Raw genomic sequence first — 23,202 nt, forward strand, 5'->3', positions numbered from 1 at the left:
ACATGCCAGAGGCAAAGGACTGATGCCACCTGCTTCACAAGCACGGAGCACCAGTGGTGGTTGCAACAAAAACTACTACTAGTGAAGCACTGCCTCACTAATAGGAATGCAGCAACCTCCACTGTGGTGTGCACCCATGAAGGGGTAAATGAATAAATGAACTAAAACTCCACCAACACACTGCAGAATGGGCTAGCCCATACACACAATGTTAAGGGGATGCAGACCAGAGAAACACTAGTCCCGCACACAATTCATAGATTCACAAAAAGCACACCAGCCCTAGGCCTCAGCCCATCCACCCATGAAAAGGTAAACAAACCCCCGTCAAAACTCCCAACAGTAGACACTGATTGACCGTCAGCATGAATGGTTAAGAGGAGGGAAGACCTTTTTAAAAAGACAGCCCTCGGCGGGGGATCAACGGAACAGTAACCCAGCATCGTAGCATAGCATTAGCCGCGCGCTCCAGGATAGCCGGGAAAACGACAACGTTTACCCAGATATCCTGCCCCTTGCGCCAATACACAACTCGGTTGTCTCACGGGACAACGAGCAGTATCACAAATGCCAGCATTGACACCTGGTGGCGCAGGCCCTACCTGGGCGCGACCTAGCCACGACAGCTAGCCGCCGCGCAACGTCCCTCGATCCGCTGTCAGAAGACGAGGAAACCCCAGGACAGGCCCGATGCGCTGTTAGAATGTGCCGAGAAGATTCCAGGGGCTGGCAAATCTCCGGCGAAAACCCAACATTGTTCAATTTCCTTCTGCATTTCATAACAACTAGTTCATGGAGTGCACTGCATCGTCCATGATGGAAACAAAAAAGAGGAAGGGCGAGTATGACCATGTCTGGTGTCTTATAGGGGGACACTAGGGCGGGGCCTAGGGTGGGGACAGTCCCGATATTGGGACGTTTGTCCTGCGTCCCACTACAACAGAACAATGTCCCGCAATTCAAAGATTTTTTTAATAATATATATATATATATATATATATTTTTTTTTTTGTATTATTATTATTCAAATATTATTTAATTAAAAAAAAAATGTTGTTAATTTAATGCATCATTCCAATACCCTCTTATATTTAAAATAAAAAAAATCGGGCGACGTCAAACCAATGCGCAGCCGAGCAGAGCAGCTCGACTCGAGTCTCGCGAGTCGCGCTGCCTATCACTGTCAGACAGTCCGAGGCCGAGGCAGCTGCAGTGTGTGAGACGTCAGTCACTCGAGTAGTCAGAAGAAAGACCGCCAATATTACTGATACAAGTTGTTTAGCTATCTAAGAAAAACAAGAAAATGGAGGCAAAAAAAATACTTTGCTCATATAACAGAGACTGGGACAAGAAGTATACGGTAGAAGGCAGGATCTGCCACAGGAGCTTCACCATCACCCATGGAGGAGAGGGGGACGTTAAGAAGCATGGTGATGGCGAGGCTCACAAAAAAAAATTAACAGCAAAGGAATACTAACAGTATAGCATGACTAGCTTTTTCTCGAAGCCACAGGACAGCAACACAGACAAAGTCACAGCGGCTGAGGTGACCAGTGTCTACCATAACGTGCAGCATGGCTTATCTTATAGATCTCACCTTTTCTTTATGTTATATAGGGTTTGTGGAGACTTTGGGTCTCACCCTATGAGCAACTGAGTGATCCGCTATTCACAATAAAAACCTTATTATATTGTGAAGATCAACCATCGCATTCCGTCTCCTCTCTTCTACACTTCACTGCTAATAATGCTCAGGAAAAGATGGCTGAAAAGACTTAGCTCCTGCTCTTTCTATTAATGGAGTGATTTTATCAGCTTGGATACCAAGATTGATGGTTACCTGCTTAATGATGAAAGTGTGATTAAATAAAGATGTTGGTGACATAGACAGTAGCGGCTGAGAAGGTGATTGGTGAAGCATCTATACAGTTTAATAAGATTAATAACAAAATGTGCTATATATAGCCTACCGTCTGCGTCGAATATGAAATAAAGGCATTTAAATAATAAATACATTTCTTTAATTTTAAATAGCAATAATTTTTTTTAAATACATATATAAAAACAATATTCACAGAAATTTAAACACCAGAGTAAAACAAATTAAAAACGTTTAAAAATCATTTTAAAATATCAACTAGATAGAACAGTTACAGGTAGTCACACAATGGTCTGAAATCATACATTTAAACATTCCAAGGGAAGGGAGAACCTCCAATTTTAGCGTGAGTTGAAGGACATTCCATGAGTTAGAGGCATCAAAGGAAAAGACTGACTTCCCTAGCTCAGAACAAATCTGAGGAACCCTAAGAACCATCCAGTCATTCGATCGAGTTGAATAGGTTCCAATATTCCAATCTAACAGTGAGGAGATATAAACAGGTTGTAACAGATAATAGGAATGATTTGGGACTCGATGATTGAAGACGGTGCAGAGCATGATGTCATGTTTAAATCTCCACTTTGACTGTTACTAAATTAACTGTAAGGTGAACGCCAGGTTGATATTGCTAATTTAGTGTTCATTTAAGGTCTGTGTTGACTCTCTATTAATTTGTCAACCAGTGAGAAAAACATCAACACTGCTTTAAAAAAATTGATAAAGGCAAAAAATATATATAATTTTGTTCAAATTCAAATCAAAGTTTATTTGTCACCTACACATTACACGTGCACAGTGGCAGTGAAACCAAACCTTTATTTTCAACACAAAAAAACGAATCAAGGTTTGCCCTCATTTTCAATATTGTGTCAAGATAAACAAATACAACGGGTGAATATAAAGATAAACAAATACAACGGGTGAATATAAAGATAAACAAATACAACGGGTGAATATAAATATAATATATATATATATATAATATAATATAAAGGTGAAAAGAATATAAAAGAAAAAATTATCAAACAATAAAACTCTTGACCCTTTTCACTGCGACAATACACAGCAGGTTAACCCTTTCACTGTGACAATACACAGCAGGTTAACCCTTTCACTGTGACAATACACAGCAGGTTAACCCTTTCACTGCGACAATACACAGCAGGTAAACCATTTCACTGCGACAATACACACCAGGTTAACCCTTTCACTGCCACACAACAGCAGGTTAACCCTTTCACTGACACACAACAGCAGGTTAACCCTTTCACTGCAGCACTACCAAACGGTTAACCCTTTCACTGCCACAATACACAGAAGGTTAAACCTTTCACTGCCACACGACAGCAGGTTAACCCTTTCACTGCCACACTACAGAAGGTTAACCGTTTACTATCACACTACTGACGGTGAAAGGGTTAATAAAACGTGCTATGATGATAGACTACACTGATCCCAGAGCAGCTGGTGATAGACTACACTGATCCCAGAGCAGCTGATGATAGACTGCTACACTGATCTCAGAGCAGCTGATGATAGACTACACTGATCCCAGAGCAGGTGATGATAGACTACACTGATCCCAGAGCAGGTGATGATAGACTACACTGATCCCAGAGCAGCTGATGATAGACTACACTGATCCCAGAGCAGCTGATGATAGACTACACTGATCCCAGAGCAGCTGATGATAGACTACACTGATCCCAGAGCAGCTGATGATAGACTACACTGATCCCAGAGCAGCTGATGATAGACTACACTGATCCCAGAGCAGCTGATGATAGACTACACTGATCAGGCACGTGCACACATAGAGGCCAAGGGGTGCTTGAGCACCTGCCTTTTTGAGCCTCATCAAAAAAGTGCCCTTTTTGGAAAAAAAGGAAAAAAAGAAAAAGAAAATTGTTTACCGTTACGCATATAGACTGCCCTTCCAACTGAAAAATGTCAGGATAGAATCAGAATATTAGGTAAAGAGAGAGAGATGCCCCATCTTCCATTGCAGTTTGCACGGCCTCCTCAGCGTGCCTCTCCGCGGACCTATATATTTTATGCATAGTGTGGGTGGTGATGATGATGATGATGATGATGATGATGATGATAGAAACCGCTGTGGCGCATACAGTTGAATGCTGGTATTACACTCATTGAGGGACACGAATAAGTCAAGTCCGATGGGATTTGGGAATCTCAAATACAAATCGGGATTGGAATAAAAAATGCATTTATATTAAACAATACAGAATATACAGCACTTCTTGGGGTCTGTAGGGTAAGCACTTATTCCCTCCCCCCTGAACATTTATGGAGATGGGCCTTTTAAGTCAGTGATAAAAGTGTCTTTCAAGGATAAGTGAGCTCCTGCACTGATTATTATAGTTCAATATTCAATATTTGATCACCAAAACCCCCCAAAAAGCATAAAAAGGGGGCCCCCCGCCCAAAAAGGGCCCTTAAAAATCGCGCTTGCGCGCTACGCGTGCTCGGTTAATATATACACACAAGTGCAGTGCCCTTTTCAGCCTTGGAGCACCTGCCCCTCTAAAGTCCTGTGCACGTCCCTGACACTGATCCCAGAGCAGGTGATGATAGACTACACTGATCCCAGAGCAGGTGATGATAGACTACACTGATCCCAGAGCAGCTGATGATAGACTACACAATCGTGACAGGTCTAAAATTACATCAATCACATTTATATATAATTTTGAATTTAAATAACATTTATAGCATAAAAAAAAGCACTCTTGCTGAAATAATTCATTCATCCATCCATTCATTAATTGGTGGGACTGCCGCCAGCGAGCTGGGAGGGACATTTGGCAGCACTTGTACCAGTCAGGGTGGAGATCAATTCAATATGTAACCAGAAATGGCCATTTACTTGCCAATAATAAAACATCCGTGCTCATGTACTTGTCAGTGGGTTGAATATGGATAGGACAACCTTTTCATGCCAATGGTTTTTCAGTATTTGAATTTGAAATAATTTCCAAGAAGTTTTTTCTGAATTCATTGATTTTGAAGGTGAGTGGATCCCAGCCCCCTGTACAAGCTGCCCTTAATGATAGATGCTGATTTTGTGAACCCAGAATGTTTGTTTTATTTTTTTATACCCAAATGTGCCTGTATGCTCTCAGTCTGGCCTTTACCCTCTGGCCTTTACCATCTGACCTTTACCCTCTGACCTTTACCCTCTGACCTTTACCATCTCTCCCAATTCACTGACTCTGGAGCAGCTCCAGACTTTATGCTTGATGACATCACAAAGTATATTAATAATATATTATAAATAAATAATAGATACATTTGAGATTTTGGGGGCGAGAGTTGCTCATGTTCACTATCATCGTTGGTCTTAAACCTCTGCTCTGTTGTTCTATTAAGTGTTAAATAAAGTTAATATTATTATTATTAAACCATATGAATATCATATATGAATTCTGAAAATGGGTGTAGTTCCCCTTTTCTAAATCAGAGCGATGGACTGCTCCGTTGTATGTTAGAGCGACGGACTGCTCTGTTGTATGTTAGAGCGATGCTCTGTTGTATGTTAGAGCGATGCTCTGTTGTATGTTAGAGCGACGGACTGCTCTGTTGTATGTTAGAGCGACGGACTGCTCTGTTGTATGTTAGAGCGATGCTCTGTTGTATGTTAGAACTTTGTAAAGAAACTCAAAGTAATAAGAGCGATACACTGCTCTATTGTTATATATTTTTTATTGAACAATCTTATCACACTTTTTTACTGTCCGTTCTATCTTATTATCTTTAGCCTATTTTAAACTGAATCAAACCGCACTTTTCTACTCTATCTAATCTATTCTATTTTATTATTTGTATTGCTGAAGAACTGCGATTTGCCTAACCTTGCTACTGTACCTCTCTATCTCTTTGTATTTAGATTTTTTTACTGTTGTGAAGCACTTTGAACTGCAACCTCTGTATGAAAAGTGCTATACAAATAAAGTTATTATTATTAAATGAAAATGGACTGCTTCTACCCTGTGCGGCTGCACTCTCTGGTTCCCAAAATTCAGATCAAACTGTAAAACTAAACGTTGCCGATCAGATCCAGCAATTGCACATCTTATTTTTCAACTAAAATGTTATCAAACATAATTTTAGTAAAAAAACCTTTTAGGTGGAGAAAGTCATCATCATCAAACCTTTATTTGAATAGGCAGGTTAATTAAGTTAAGTTCTTATTTTCAATAACGGCCTATTTGGGGGTAAAAAGCCCCCTAGGGGAAAGGGGATAGTTCTCCAACTTGTGTGAGTTGCAGTGATCTCCTCGTTGTTCCCCACCTAGGTTATCTAACTATTGCGCTGCTGCAACTAGAAACACTGGCCTGGCCTGCTTCTAAGTTCAGTGGCCTGACTGCATACATTTTTTGTTTTTGTTTTTTGGAAATCATCTGGCGACCCCCCCACGGCGGAGGGTCGCGACCCCGACTTTGGGAACCCCTGCTCTAGGGAGTTTGTTAAAGTTGTGTGTGTGTGTGTGTGTGTGTTTTGTTGTGGGAAATAGTTTGTTGTGTTAAAGGACAAAAACGATGAGCCGTTTGTATAAATCATTCTGAGTCGTTATTAAAAATAGAAACATAGTTTATTTCATCTGTGGCCACAAAATGAAAGTTCAGTTTCCAGTCAGAGACAACATGTGTTCACACACTGAATCTGACTAGCAAAGTGACCAAGAGAAATACACGTAACATTATGTAGCAGTCTGGAAAATATGGTATATTATTCAGAACTGCTGACTGTGTTTATATCCCTTTTTGTACACAAAGACATTCTAACTAGTGTCATTGATTCACACGAACAATGACACAAAAGTCCCCGTCCAAAGAGCATGTGAATACGGATCATAAATGACAGTATTGATTCATATTTTACAGTGCGTCTCCCCTTGTGACTGGCAGGCGGGACCAGCAGGGGGCAGTAGCAGGCAGAGAGTGGCGGAGAGAGCTGAGAGATGATAAAGGGAGGAGGCGAGCGGAAGTCGTTCTCTTCGGCAGTGAACTTGACAACGAGAAGTCACGTCTAACGGGGGGGCTCTGGATAGCCCCGTTGCTGACTTTATGCCGGAGTGCCCCGTGGAACAGTGACGGGTGATAGGAAGTACTGGCTAGTGGATACGATATCCTAGCAGTACCAGTGTTATGATATTATGAACATTAAGTGCAGAGTCAGGCACTAAGAGTCGAGTTATACCTAGTTACAGTGAGCGGTATAGGTAGCGTGCGGCTAAGGATCACAGTAGCATTGCTCGTGTTATACCTAGTTACAGTGACGGTATAGTCTGCGTGCCAGAGACGTACGGGACATCCAAGCAGTCTGCCCGGGCGTCAACAGCTGTCTGCACCGGAGAGCAGCAGCACACCTGCTCCAGGCTGCCTGCAGGACACGGGGAGTTCTTTACCACCAGCAGAGTTCGCCCAGCACCAGCTCAGCCAGCACTGCCTCTCTGCTATAGCTCCGCCTGCTAGCACCTGCGGCACGAGTGTTCGACGCCATCTTGCCACCAGGACGGTGGTGGAGCGGCGCGGCCGCCATTTTGGTAGAGTAAACATTAGGGCTTCGGCGCCCAGGATCCTATCGTACATTACACAGTGTGTCGCAGCCTACGGGCGAAGCTGGTGTTTGCTAACCACAGTGCATAGGGGTACCCCATAAACAGTACATGCCGGCATTAGCATAGGGCTTTTGTTTTGGTAATTGTGGGCCCACACTTTGGTTTTATTTCCTTTTCTTTGAGCGTGATACAATGTGTGTGTATTAATATTTTCCCATTCAATTAACCCTTGTTGTAAAATCCAAAACATATATATCATGATTAACTAAATGTGTAGAAATATTTGGGCCTCAAAACAATAAGTCATAGATTGTCTGTGTGTGGTTAAATAGACAGATTGTGCAAATGCCCTCCTGGGGTGACAATGGCATAGTGGCAGCTGGGGTAAGACTCCTTCCCTTTAGGGGGAAGATCAAACGAAGAACAAAAGGTCACCTAGACATGTTATCTCGCTGGAGTATCCTGTCACACACACAGACACTCACATACTCACACACACACATACACATCCACACACACACACAGTGATCAAAGCGCCCATGAAGTGTTATCTGCGTACGGCCTGGGGACACAGACAGACACACACACATAATCACACACACACATTTTCGAATACACATCCACACACACACACTCACACACACATAGTCACACACTCACACACACATACACATCCACACACACACACACACACTCACACACACACACACACACACACACATTCACACACACACACACACACACACACACACACACACTCATACAGAAGATCTCCAAACTAACTATTTCCTGGTATATTGTTAAAATAGTAATTTGAATAAGTAAGTTAAAATATAATTAGTGTTTGGTCATACTAAAATGTCTACAATTAGTTAATGTGTCTGTGCTATTTTCATTTAGCATTGTTTCTATATGGTATTAAAATGTATTCTATTAAGCTAACAGAATGATTAGATTTGTTTCTATATGGTATTAAAATGTATTCTATTAAGCTAACAGAAAGATTAGATTTGTTAGATATATGTTCTGAAAGTCAAACAGACTTAGTAATAAAGAAATATATCTGTGTTTAGGTAATCAATATAAACTTTGATTCATCAAAGTATTAACAAGTCAGGTAATGTTTAAGTAATTTTATAAGGAAAATATTCTCTGTTAGTAATGTGAAAAGGGTTTGGCCTATAAGCCAAACCCCTATTTTCAAATGCCAGCTTAAGCAGTCCTGTGATTGGAGGAACTAATGTGATGATGTCATCAACTCGGAGACACTGGCCTGGGCTATAAGATGGGTGTGGGATGTGGGAAGAGGAAACGAAGAAACAACAGAAGAACACTCTGGAACCAACCAAACCCACACAGGACAAGACCTCTCTCACCATCTCCACCATCAACCCCAAGGAGGCCAAGGCAGAACGAGAACAAAAGGACTTTTTGGAGGGAAAACCAACTTCTTTGTTTTGTCAGCCAGGACAACAAAGACCAGCTTTATACTGAAAACAGACTGCTTTGTTTTGTCAGCCAGGACAACAAAGACCAGCTTTATACTGAAAACAGACTGCTTTGTTTTGTCAGCCAGGACAACAAAGACCAGCAACAATTTATCTTTATACTGTAATATTAGTCTGGTTGTTATCATCTTACGGCATAGTGTTTGTGATCAACAACCATAGCATCTTCTTACACTCTCAGACTTTGATTAAACAACTGTTAAACTATCTTTCCTCCTTAAATCCTGCTGCCTTTCGGCCTGCTCAGTCAGTTTGAAGAGAAGTGATTCCCAGCTTTAAAGTATATAGACACAACGCAGAGTACTAGCCAACAGGTTCTGAAGCAGAGCGGAACCGAAACAGCCTGGGAATCCACTTCATTTTGGTGCCGTTTGACCCGTGAACCAGTGGCGGCCCTGGACGAGATTTTTCCCTTCACTCATCAGCCTACACGCCGGTCGACGAGGAGAACAACTGGTCGATCGTCTTCAAAGTAACTGGAAGAAGTTACAGAGAGGTGAGTGTGGAAGGAGAATGGGCTGCTCAGTTCGAACAACAAGGGGTTGGGGAAAGAAACTAAAGAATTTAACCTCATGTAATCATGATGTAAGGGTAAATTAAATTGAATATTCTGGCTGGGGAGGGCGGCTCTGTAATCACCGGCGTAGTATATTTTATAGTAAAAATGTTAGCACTATGAACGGGGCGCCGTTGCCAGTCGGAACAAGTAAGGGGATAGGAACATGTCTTAGATTCGTGCTCAGAGTTAAGCCGGGATAGACACCGTGCGTAGTATGTCTCTTAGAGTAGTGACTGAAGCACGCCGATGCATAGTATTCTCTACAGTAGAAGAGTTAGCACAAGTAGGTCTGGTTTTAGCCTTGGGCGCGGGCGGGCGTGTTGTAACAAAATAGTGCTTAATGAAATGTTTGCCGGTCGCGCCGCGTGCGGCGTTCGAGAGGCGGAAATGTGCGTGAATGCTGATTTTGTATTTTTTAATTGTGTGCTTTTTAATTGTGTTAGGAAGCGTGTATGAATGTATGTTTGGCGAATGTTTATGGTTAGGAGTGATTGGTGAGACGTGTGAGAGTATAGTTATGTTATTGTGTAATTTAGGGCACCGATTGGCCGTAGGGAATTTTAAGAAGAACGCCGGTTTTCCGAGGCCCGTCGAACGCGGCAGCCGTTAGCTGTGGTATTAGCCTCTGGACACCGGAGCATGCGGAGCGAAAAGTAGACGTAATTCAAATGTGTAAGGTCGATCGATAGTGTCTTGAGATTACGGGGATATGTAATGCACTTAAAAGTTTTCATATTCGTGGCGGATAAAATAGTTATGTAATGTTTAAGGTGATCGGGATTTTCTAAACCCGACCCGGAAGTCGTTCTAAGCTCGCCGGAAATGACGACGGAGGGGTCAAACTGGTGTTTTACTATTAAGTTTTTGTGTTTCTAATTAGATCACTACACTGGCGTTTTGAGGGAAGTAGGATTCTGTTGTGGGGTATGTGGTATTATATTAACGTTGCGAGGGGACGGCCCGCGCGGCGGAACGGGTCGTTGGGGACGTTTTTATGGGATCATGGGAGCAGCTAAGCTAATGCTACTTAGCCGCGCTAACGGCTAAAGCGGTCGCCGGATGTGACGTCGTAAGCGCGCGCTAGGTTGAAGCTAACGAAGCTAATATGCTAAGCTAACATGCTAAGCTAACATGCTAAGCTAACTATGCTGACGTCATGGCATGACGGGACTCTCGGTATGTCTCGCGAGGGGGCGTCCATCTTGACGGGGCTCCGAGCGTCCATCTTGACGGGGCTCCGAGCGTCCATCTTGGGAGGGTGCCGAGCGTCCATCTTGGTAGGGGTGGCGAGCGTCCATTGTTAAGGGGAAGGTGGAGTTTATTGGGAATACGGTAGGGGGCAGAAGTGTACAGGATGAATATGTTTGGATTCTGCTCACGGAACGTTTTCATTGTACACTCTCTCTCCCCCTCTCTTATCTCTCTCTCTTACTCTCTCTCCCCCTCTCTTCTCTTTCTCCCCCTCTCTCTCCCCCTCTCTCTCTTTCTCTCTCTCTCTTATTCTCTCTCTCTCTCTTTCTCTCTCTCTCTCTCTCTCTTTTTCTCTTTCTCTCTCTCTCTCTCTCTCTTTCTCTTTCTCTCTCTCTCTCTCTCTCTCTCTTCCTCTTTCTCTCGCTCTCTCTTCCTCTTTCTTTCTCTCTCTCTCTATTTCTCTCTCTCTCTCTCTTCCTCTCTTTCTCCCCCTCTCTTTCTCCCCCTCTCTCTCTCCCTCTCTCTCTTTCTCTTTCTCTTTCTCTCATTCTCTCTCTCTCTCTTTCTCTCTCTCTCTCTCTCTCTTTTTCTCTTTCTCTCTCTCTCTCTCTCTTTCTCTTTCTCTCTCTCTCTTCCTCTTTCTTTCTCTCTCTTTCTATTTCTCTCTCTCTCTCTCTTCCTCTCTTTCTCCCCCTCTCTTTCTCCCCCTCTCTCTCTCCCTCTCTCTCTTTCTCTTTCTATTTCTCTCTCTCTCTCTCTTCCTCTCTTTCTCCCCCTCTCTTTCTCCCCCTCTCTCTCTCCCTCTCTCTCTTTCTCTTTCTCTTTCTCTCTCTCTCTCTCTCTCTCTCTCTCTCTCTCTCTCTCTCTCTATCTCCCCCTCTCTCTCCCCCCCCCCTCTCACCCTCCTCCCTCCCTCTCCCTTTTACCTCTCTCCCTCTCACCTCCCCCCCTCTTTCCCTCTCCCTCTCTCTCTCTCTCTTACCCCCCCCTCTCGCTCGCTCCCCTCATTTCAACACCGCCTCTCTTCCATGTACTTTCCCCCCCCTCGGCCCCCCCCGAAACGCTTCTCTTTCTCTCCTAGGTTAGGGCCTGTATATAGAGTTTTTTTATGGGTTTCAAACGCGGTGTAGTGCTGGGTATATTGTTTATTGCTGTTTACTGTAAGGTTTCAAAGGCGGTAGGCTGAGTTTGGGACTTATTATGCGTATGTTGTTCCATATTCAGTTTTATTGTTGTTTTTAGGGAATTTCTAGTGCTGGCAGTGGTATTGCCTGCGTTGGCGCTACGCTTTGTTCGACAAGTCATTTATTCTTTTATACAATTCAATACAAAACACTGCAATCAAGACACTGCAATCAAGACATCGAGGAGATAGTAAAAGAAGCTAAATATTCAAATGACAAACTTTGCATGCAATCACACTGAAATGTATAGGCTACCATGTCAACCTAAACGCTTTGTTCGTACTTCTTTCCTTACATTTGGACGGGCCCCGGCTGGGGCTCAGTACCAGTTCATGTTGGTGGGCCGTAAGTTGGAGCATAATTACTCTACTCGCCTGCGGTGGGGGTGTGGGTAGACAGTTCGTCGTGGCTCACTGTCTGCCTCCACGCTTTGTGCGCTGTGTGTGACTCATCGGTGCTCGCTGTCACACTGCGCACATTTTTCATTTTACCAGGGGTACGGGGACTGCTAAACGTCGTGGCGGGGGTGGGCTCGCTGTCTGCCACCGCGCATTAACGGGGTGCGCTAAGCGTGCACTCGTCAAAGGCTCGCTGCCACACTACGCGCGTCGGATTATATTGTGTGTGGATATTTGTGTGATTGGTTACGGTGGGGTCAGAGGTTAGGGAGGGGATTAGGCACCCCGAACCTCTAGCCTCTAACAGGCGGCAGTGGGCTCGCAAGAGTCTGGGCGCACGTTAAACACACACTATAGTGCTGGGGAGAAACTGAAGGCCCTCGTGCGTAACGAGGTATGAAATAACATACCACTGTGGTACCGTCTAGTCGGCCCAGGAAACGTCGCACGTAAGTTGGTGTGGGCACTGGGTGGTACGTGGACGACAGTCCACACCTAGGAGCAGGGCGGTGCACCGTAGGGGGCACAGCTCCTGCCATGAACAGGCAAGGCTGGCGAAAACGGTCAATATTTCCATGCCCAGAGCAAGCGGGGTGGGGACAAGACCGTCGGTTTCTAAACTGAGTGGCTGATAGGTACTACGGACAGTCAGCTGCTTGGGGTCCTGACTTGATGACGGACTATGAGGTCGCTATCGACTGGGTCGCCAGCCGGTCAGGAGAGCGTTATGACCCCTGCTTATAGTCACAGATAGCGGGACGGGGACCGTGAGTGACTGGACAGTATGGGCATAAATGCACTTGGCTCAATGTACAGTCAGGCCACGGTAACCTTACTAGCCGATACAGGGTTAGTAGGCGAGCTGTGCTTCTGTGATCAGTGTTTTTGAAAAGAAAATGCTGGGAAGCAGAGGGATGAGGGGTGTCAATTCAGAGGAATCTGAATTGTCTCTCCTAAGGTTGGAAAGGGGCCCAGCCTTAAACTGCACCTGAAGGTAAAATAAGGGGACTTCTTCTGTTCATGTGAGGAGACCTTAGCCTGGAAGTGGAGGCCTGTATCCTTGGTTGGGTGAGAGGGGGTCCAGTGTAGGCGGCAATGCGGCCCTGAAAAAGCCGGTTTCCCCACATGTGGTATCTCCTGATCCTGGAGGGGAGAGGTGCATCTAAGTAGGGCAAGGAGTGCATCCGAACGGGAGGAGGGTACTCTTAACTGGAAGGAGGTTAAAAGGGTCAAAGCGGCTGTATGTGAGTGTATGGGTTGTGAGTGGAATAATTTTTGAATATCCTTGAGTGGGGGCCCGGGGTGTCATGTTCCAGGTTCGAAACTGGGGGTGGTGCCGTGGGCCACAGGACGTGTTGGCCAGTGGAATCTCATTGGTCGGCAGGATTTTCAATATGGGGATGGTGTCGCCGCCGGTGGTTATGAACGGGTTGTGTGACACTGTTCTAATTGCACGGGGACTTCAGTGACATAAGGCACTGGAAATTGATTTCTGTTCCCGTGAGAAGAGCGTTATTTTAACACCTAAAGGGTTAGGTGTTACGGGGGATATATAATAACTGTATGAGAGATTGTGAATGGAAAATATGTGTTACTGATATGTGTAATGTAATATGAGCGAAATACATACTAGGCTTTCACGGACAGAAATAAATATAGTTACACATACACATAGTCATTTGCAAATTAGAGTAAAAGTGAGATTAATCACCTAAATTACAATGTCCGATACAGATGTTTAGGAATGATAGGCTGTAAATAACAACTTTCTGATTGACCACCATCTCAGGAAACAGCTGATGGAAAATAAGTTCCCCGGAGTGGTAATAAGGAGGATCTTGACAACAGGATTGAGAATCTGGGTTTCCAATGGAGACAACTGGAAAAAAGATTAAGGCGGTGTCATTGATAAATCAAAAACGAAAATTGCACAAATGCTCTCATATGATCATAGTCTAGGAGATGCCCGACATTCCATGCTTAAGGACAAATGATGGATTGTGAATGGCAAATGTCACTGATAATTAAGTGTATTTTTTGCTTCTCTCTTTTCACAGCTGCTCCAGGACGGATGGCCGGCGCTGACAATTCCGAACCCCAACAGGGAAATCGAAGAGACTGTTGACAGTCAGGGGGTATAGTATCACAAGACCGAGATTATCAATTCCTGTTTACACCAATGTAAAAGTGTGGGTGAAATTAACTCAAGTTTGGTAAAAATAGTTTGAATACAGAGAAACTTGCTTTCCAAACGGTGACGTTACGAGTGATTGAAGGAAGCGGAGAATGGAAAATACACAGATAGGAGCAACCGGAGGGTTAGATGCACTGACCATAGAAAGGGTAGACAATCTGTCTATTTCAACGACTGGAGATGTCACAATAAAAGTGACGAAAAGATGGCCAAAGATATTCAGGCCATTACAGAACCTTGTAGTTAAAGGAGGCCGGTGTAGAATGCGTACCCAAATCAAGATAATGCCGATAACCTCTGCAGACATTACATTGACCGAATTGGACGTTGACTTGATTGACTGGAATTTGATCGACTCCCCTTTAGTGTCCAGTGAGACGGAGGGCCTGGAAATAATGTCTTTTACTCCGCCACAGGGAGTCGTGTCCGTTGCAGATGACTGCCAGTTACAGACGTGCCTCCCTCTCGGAGATCACCTAGCCGAGGCTAGACGGGTAGTGGACTATCTCCAAGGCCTACTCCAGCCCACACAGCCCGGAGGGGAGACAGGTTCCAATCGCCTCTCTCCCTCTCCCTCTGGAGAACCAGATGGCCAGAGACAGGCCCAGTTGGGGCCACAACCCGTGCCGGGACAACAACTAACCCCAATAGGACCACCCACGAGGTGGCAACCACGAGGAAAAGGTGTAGGCAAAGGCAGGAATCCGATTGGCTACCGTGTGCGGCAGGTGCACTGTTGGACGTGTGGGACCCTCGGACACATTGCTCGGAACTGTGCAGAGCAGGACCATATATCCCCAACAGGGCGTGTTTGTGCAGGAACAGGTGGCGGGCCCCTCCCAACCACGGGCCCCTCTCAAGGAACTGTGACTGGACCAAATAGGTACGTGGCTTTCTCCTCCGAACAGGCTCCAGGGAACCATGGCGATGATGGCACACCACCAGGACGTGTTCTGGGCCCGATGACCCCAGGGTCATCCGGTCACAGGCAACTGACCCACCGGGTCCCACAACCCGGGGGAGACCGCCAGTGTTGTTGGGGCTGTGGAGTGAAAGGTCATTTTCAAAGGTCATGTCTGCAGAGGCCACCGGCAGAATAAAAATATATGCAACTGACTAGGGTAGAGGTGGGATATATTGATTGATAAAATATGCTCCTAATTAGATTAGAGTAAAATTAAAAAAAATAAAATAAAAATAGATAGAGGTGTTAGGTGATTAGATTATGAATGAAAGTTACTAAAAACGAATGTATGGGTGACTGACAAGTGCATGAACTAATCAGACTAACAAGTTTGTTTAAATTATGTTAAACAGTTAATCGATATTAGACAGTGTGATGATGTGACACTGCGGCAGCTAGTGATCAGTAAATTATCCATGCTCGGTCAACATTCAGATTGATCAAGAGGTGGACTGCATGATTAAGAAATTGAAAAGACTCATAGTTGTTTCTAGTATTTTATAGTATTGATAGAAGCATATTAACAGTTATGAGCAATAGGATAGGTGTTTGTTTACTTTTATTTTTACTTCTCTTTTCTAGTGTGATATGAGCAATTCCTGACTTAGGCCGGGAGTGTACATTTCGTTTATTCATTTGATTTCCCTTTTTATTTCTTAGTTAAAAATGAGCTAGAAAGCTCACAAGTTTGGTTTATTTTTTCATTTATTGATTTGGCAGCGTTTTCTTTGTGTTTTGTTTTCTGTTTTCTTTCTTTCTGTGTGTTTTTTCTTAGGATACCTGGCAAGCTGGGAGTGATCTCGACACATCAGGACGGGGTAGTATGTGTCTGTAAGATGGACTGGGAACAAAGTGAAGGAACATGAGCTAGTTGTGGATTTTTGTTCTCCGCCCATTTGAATACCCAGTTTTAGGGGCTGGGGGTGTGTCGTGGTTGGTAATAGTGTTGGGGAGCATGATTCTCTGTACATTAATGAAGCTCAATAGATTTGGTCGCTATTGGCCAAATTAGTCTTGTGTAGGGTGTGAACATGTGCAATTGATGATTGGCTTGTGATGTGAAAGATGTGTGTTTAAGGCGGACTGTGATTGTTGCCATACACGCAGGTTACTGGGAGAGTGGATGTCAGTGCTGTCCGGTCCGGGATGCAGCTGTCCGAAACCAGAGGAAGACGGTAACGATGTTTCATTGTGTATTTCACATCGAGAGGTGGAGGAATATACGTATCAGCATAATATAATGAGAGCCATGTGAATTTTTCAGAATTTTGAAATTTAATGATCTAGAAGCCATGAAATATATAGATAAATGATTTGGAAAAGAAAGTTGTCAAAGCTCAGACCAGTAAAGAGAGTCTGAGGGATGGAAAATTATGGATTCTCAATCAATTGTTGTGGTAGAAGTGATCCCCACTGTGCCCCGGAGCGATATATTCACTACAGGATACGGAGGGGAGATTGGGGGATCCACAGTCATCAGAGAGTGGTACAAGGAAGACCGAGGACTCCATCGGTACCGTTGATCCAGGACACTGGCTAGTGTCTACCCAGCGGTTCCATGGGGAACCACAACACTGCGGAGAACCAGGAGACGCCTACATCTCGGGCCGGGAGAGTCTTGGCCAACGCAGTGACCGAGTCTTGAGGCTTCAGAGGGGAACGACAGACAACCAACGAGGAGACAGGCAACTAGGCCTCAGCAACAACTCCGGCTGTCAACAGAAACAAGGCCTCAACTATTGACCAGGGGGTCAACAAGCGAAGGGGGGGAGCTGCTATCGCCCCTATCGACGACCAGGCGGAGGGGAGGAGACACAAACCTCTTCCACTGATCCGAGGGTCAACCAGCGAAGGGGTCAAGCAGCCAGCAACGACCTCCCCATCGCTGTGAAGAATAGAAGATACTACAGCAGGGGGCTCTACCCCCTAAGAGAGGATCTCCACGAGTCAAGATGTGCTTGACAGAAGATGGGGTGTAATAAGAAAGGCAATTTGCTTTCTGAGTTGCACCCAGCAGTCGTGATATTGCACCAGCTCTGAGCAATAAAGAGGAGGCAGGGTCAAATCTAAAAAACATGGACCCCCCTCCTCAAATGCTCTATTGATCTTGGTACGAGAACAAGTATTAAAGACTGCACATGATCACAAAAACTGAAATGGCTAATTTGAATTTTAGGATCTGAGTGTGACAAATCAGACATATATTTTATCCTAATATGGTTTAAAATGTCTTAAGTGTTATCTAGATAGTAGTGTGTAGAGATTGATATCTATGTTTGACATATTAAGGATAGGTAAACTATCCGAGTGGGGACTGTTGTAAAATCCAAAACATATATATCATGATTAACTAAATGTGTAGAAATATTTGGGCCTCAAAACAATAAGTCATAGATTGTCTGTGTGTGGTTAAATAGACAGATTGTGCAAATGCCCTCCTGGGGTGACAATGGCATAGTGGCAGCTGGGGTAAGACTCCTTCCCTTTAGGGGGAAGATCAAACGAAGAACAAAAGGTCACCTAGACATGTTATCTCGCTGGAGTATCCTGTCACACACACAGACACTCACATACTCACACACACACATACACATCCACACACACACACAGTGATCAAAGCGCCCATGAAGTGTTATCTGCGTACGGCCTGGGGACACAGACAGACACACACACATAATCACACACACACATTTTCGAATACACATCCACACACACACACTCACACACACATAGTCACACACTCACACACACATACACATCCACACACACACACACACACTCACACACACACACACACACACACACATTCACACACACACACACACACACACACACACACTCATACAGAAGATCTCCAAACTAACTATTTCCTGGTATATTGTTAAAATAGTAATTTGAATAAGTAAGTTAAAATATAATTAGTGTTTGGTCATACTAAAATGTCTACAATTAGTTAATGTGTCTGTGCTATTTTCATTTAGCATTGTTTCTATATGGTATTAAAATGTATTCTATTAAGCTAACAGAATGATTAGATTTGTTTCTATATGGTATTAAAATGTATTCTATTAAGCTAACAGAAAGATTAGATTTGTTAGATATATGTTCTGAAAGTCAAACAGACTTAGTAATAAAGAAATATATCTGTGTTTAGGTAATCAATATAAACTTTGATTCATCAAAGTATTAACAAGTCAGGTAATGTTTAAGTAATTTTATAAGGAAAATATTCTCTGTTAGTAATGTGAAAAGGGTTTGGCCTATAAGCCAAACCCCTATTTTCAAATGCCAGCTTAAGCAGTCCTGTGATTGGAGGAACTAATGTGATGATGTCATCAACTCGGAGACACTGGCCTGGGCTATAAGATGGGTGTGGGATGTGGGAAGAGGGACCGAAGAAACAACCGAAGAACACTCTGGAACCAACCAAACCCACACAGGACAAGACCTCTCTCACCATCTCCACCATCAACCCCAAGGAGGCCAAGGCAGAACGAGAACAAAAGGACTTTTTGGAGGGAAAACCAACTTCTTTGTTTTGTCAGCCAGGACAACAAAGACCAGCTTTATACTGAAAACAGACTGCTTTGTTTTGTCAGCCAGGACAACAAAGACCAGCTTTATACTGAAAACAGACTGCTTTGTTTTGTCAGCCAGGACAACAAAGACCAGCAACAATTTATCTTTATACTGTAATATTAGTCTGGTTGTTATCATCTTACGGCATAGTGTTTGTGATCAACAACCATAGCATCTTCTTACACTCTCAGACTTTGATTAAACAACTGTTAAACTATCTTTCCTCCTTAAATCCTGCTGCCTTTCGGCCTGCTCAGTCAGTTTGAAGAGAAGTGATTCCCAGCTTTAAAGTATATAGACACAACGCAGAGTACTAGCCAACAGGTTCTGAAGCAGAGCGGAACCGAAACAGCCTGGGAATCCACTTCACCCTTCCCTGGGGGGGGAAGTTACAGACCTGGTGCATTATAATTAAAGCCTTTTGAGGTATTATTCTGGCCGTATAATTAAAGCCTGTTGAGGTATTATACAGGGTGAAGACCCAGACGTGGGTGATGAGTCAAACACAGTGAAGTATATTATCCCGGATAGTAACCCAGAGGTGGGTGCATAATATACGTGTTTATGAGGTATTGAGTTGAACAGCAGGGGCTATAGTAGGACTTCAGCCCAATTGGCCAGTAGTATTAAATAATTGTAACTGGACAGTACAATTAACATAAAGACTTGAATGGGGTTCTGTGTGCGTGTCCATTCCTGTGCCCTGCATTAACTCTTTTGGTGTGGGTAACGTATATATATGGTCAACCCCTTCCTACCCAACTCTCCCCTTTTCAGTGGAAGGTTTCTAGGGTCATTGAGGGAGGGTACTGCTTGCGGGGGGAACTCAGAGTATTTGATTACAATTCAGTCACAAGGTGTGGGAGGGTCTAAGGAGCGACTGGGAGGAGTGGGAGCGTGTTGGGGAGTACTGCTGACCGCCCTGCGACAGGGAAGGAAGACCAGAGTACCAGACCAGGTTGGTAAATCCCGGGCCCCATCCACTCACACTACCAGCCTCCAGTCGACGCCCCAGGCCCAAAGACGAGGGTGCAGCCAGACAGAGTTCTGCTGTGTCCAGCTACCTCCTGACTGCCAGCAACCGTTCCCACGAAGCAGGGATAATCCACCCTGCTACATTTGGCGTCACGAACAGGATCAACATCCTAACTTACTCCCTTGACCGAGACCCGTAGAGAGACCCACGATGTCAAAGAAGGAGACCGCCGCCGCGCAAGAGATGGCGGCGAAGTTTGAGCAACTGCAGGAGCAGTGTCAGACTCAGGCGGCACTGCTAAAGCAGCAAGCCGCAGCGATGAAGGAGTTGACTGACCAGGCCCTCCACACTCAGGTGGCCCTACAGGAGCTACGAGAGGGCCAGGCCGCTGCCACCTTGATACAGAAAGGGGAGACCCACGTCGCGCAGGAGAGGGAGGCGGAGGTAGAGCAGCTGCAGGAGCAGTGTGAGACTCAGGCGACACTACTGACGCAGCAAGCCGAAGCGATCAAGGAGTTGATCAACAAGGCACTCCTAGAGAAGCGCTACACTGAGGCGGCCCTAAAGGTGCAACGAGACGGCGAGGACGCCGCCGTCGAGGTAAAGAAAGAGGAGGCCGAACGCATGGAGGGACTGACCGCACAGGTGGAGCTGTTGGCGAACAGAACCCACATACACGCAGGCCTCCTGGACCGACAGGCGTTGGTGCTGGAAAAGACCCAGCACGAACAGCGGGAGCAGGCCGGACGCCGAGCTCCGCTTACCTTGGCACCGACCGGGATCCAACAGCTCCCTCCAGCGCCCCTCCCGGTGGTGTACGTCCAACGAGAGCGGAAGTGCAGCGAATTTGGAGGTGAACAAGAGGTGGGGGAACTGCCTGTGGAGGACTGGATCCAGGCGATGAGGACCCACCTCCGGGCCAGTCGAGTGCCCGCGGAGGAACAAGCGGAGGTCGTACAGCTACACCTCAAAGGCGAGGCGAAGAAGACGGTACGCTTCCTGACGGGGGAAACCGCCCCCGACACGGAAGCCTTGTTCAAGATACTCCAAGAAACCTATGGGGACAAGGTCCTGGTCAGCATTCGGCTGGGGGAGTTCTTCGATCGAAGACAGGCCGCCAGCGAGACCACACGCCAGTTCCCCTATGACCTGCAGGAGAGGGTCCGTCGCCTACGACGTCGGGCGCCTACGCTGGTCGGCGATGCCACCGCCCTGCTGCAGGAGCGGTTTGTGGTGGGCCTCAGAGACGAGGCCCTGAAGAGAGAAATGCGGAAGTACATGAGGGAGGACGGTACGCGGCCGTTTCCTCAGGTACTGCAGGCGGCGATAGACTGGTCCGAAGAGGAGATGGTCCTGCCCCCCACAAGGGGTGCCGACAGGGGCATGATACGCGGCGTCGTCGTGAAAAGACACGAGCCACCTCTGGACATAGCCGTGCTACAGGAGTCCATCCGACAGCTCTTCGCCGGCCAAGAGCGGTTGGGCGCGCGCATGGAACAGCTCTTCCAGGCGTTTCAACAGGAGCGAGACACACCCCAGAGAGGCTTCGCCGGAAGCCGACGGAGGAGAGACATGCCCTCTACCCCGCGCAGACTACCCCGCCGGAGTGAGGATGGGAGACTGATCTGCTACAACTGTCAACAGCCCGGTCATATCGGCCGCGAGTGCCCCCCGCGCGATGGAAGAATCACGCCGGGCGGAAGTACCGGGCGGTGAGGTCCCTCTCCCACCAGTACAGGACGCCACCCACACAGCAGCAGGCGGGTCGCCCGACCGGGCGACCGCCAGACCATGGTCTGGAGGGGGAGGTGTGGGGGTGTGCCGTAGAATTCGATACCACTGCGGCCGGCCAGACGAAAGCGCTGGCGCCCGGCTGCGCATCCCGATGCGGTCAGAACCGGAGTCTGTACCCAAGAGACAGAACAGGTCGGAAGGAGGTCAAGGGGGCGAGGACGGCCCGGACCAGGGGCCTCGTCGGCGCCGCTACCGCCGCAACTTCAACTACCGCTGCAGACGCTCGCCGGCCGGCGACCAGCCGGGCCCCGAGAGCGGCGATGGAAACGTCAAGAGGACGTCAGTGTTCACGGTTCGTCCCGAAAGAGGGGGCCCCGAAAGGACCGTGCAGAGAGATCGGAGCAAGATCTGCCCCTTCCCGGCCTCCGACCCGGAAGAGCGGACGAGAGCTTCCCGAAGGAGCCCGATGAGAGCGCGGAGCTCATCCGAAGCAGACGTGGGGGGTGCCTTCGTTTACCCTCGTGAACCGCACCCTAGGGCGTGTAGCAGCAGCGCCGCTACAACAGCAGCTGAAGCAGCGCCGAACGAGGGAGGAGAGGTAGAGTTGGTCCCCTCAGGCGAGGACGGCGAGGGCGGCGAAGACGACGGAGACGGGGGCGAGGAGGGCGCTGTGAGCGGCCCCTCAGAGGCCTCGGAGGCCGAAGCCGTGGCCGAGGACCCGCCAACAGAGACGGAGGAATCTGACACGGAGTTAGACTGGTGGGGGGTTAAGCAAACCCGGGCCCAGCTGAATGACAGAGGTGAGCCACTCGCTCGGTGTTTCCAAGACCATGTGCGAAGGTGTGTGGGAACGAGACGAGTGGTGCACCTGTATGTCTAAGGGAATATGGCACAGAATCAGACGCAGGGGGGGTTGAACGAACCCGGCCCCAGAGGAGCACCAGAGGTCGGCTACCCGCTCGGTATCGCCAGGACTACGTGCTCAGGAGTGTGTCCAACTCCGGAGGGAGTGTGTAAAACTGTTGGCATAATGCGTAATTGTCAACCGATGTGTGAAACTGTTGGTCTCAGGACGGTTGTCATACATGTGTGGTTTTGTTGTTAACTTGCAGAGGACTTAGCAAGTTCAAAGTGGGGGGAAATGTAGCAGTCTGGAAAATATGGTATATTATTCAGAACTGCTGACTGTGTTTATATCCCTTTTTGTACACAAAGACATTCTAACTAGTGTCATTGATTCACACGAACAATGACACAAAAGTCCCCGTCCAAAGAGCATGTGAATACGGATCATAAATGACAGTATTGATTCATATTTTACAGTGCGTCTCCCCTTGTGACTGGCAGGCGGGACCAGCAGGGGGCAGTAGCAGGCAGAGAGTGGCGGAGAGAGCTGAGAGATGATAAAGGGAGGAGGCGAGCGGAAGTCGTTCTCTTCGGCAGTGAACTTGA

The sequence above is a fragment of the Notolepis coatsorum genome (genome assembly GCF_963971535.1).
Source record: "Notolepis coatsorum genome assembly, contig: SUPER_7_unloc_3, whole genome shotgun sequence".
NCBI classification, from domain to species: Eukaryota; Metazoa; Chordata; class Actinopteri; order Aulopiformes; family Paralepididae; genus Notolepis; species Notolepis coatsorum.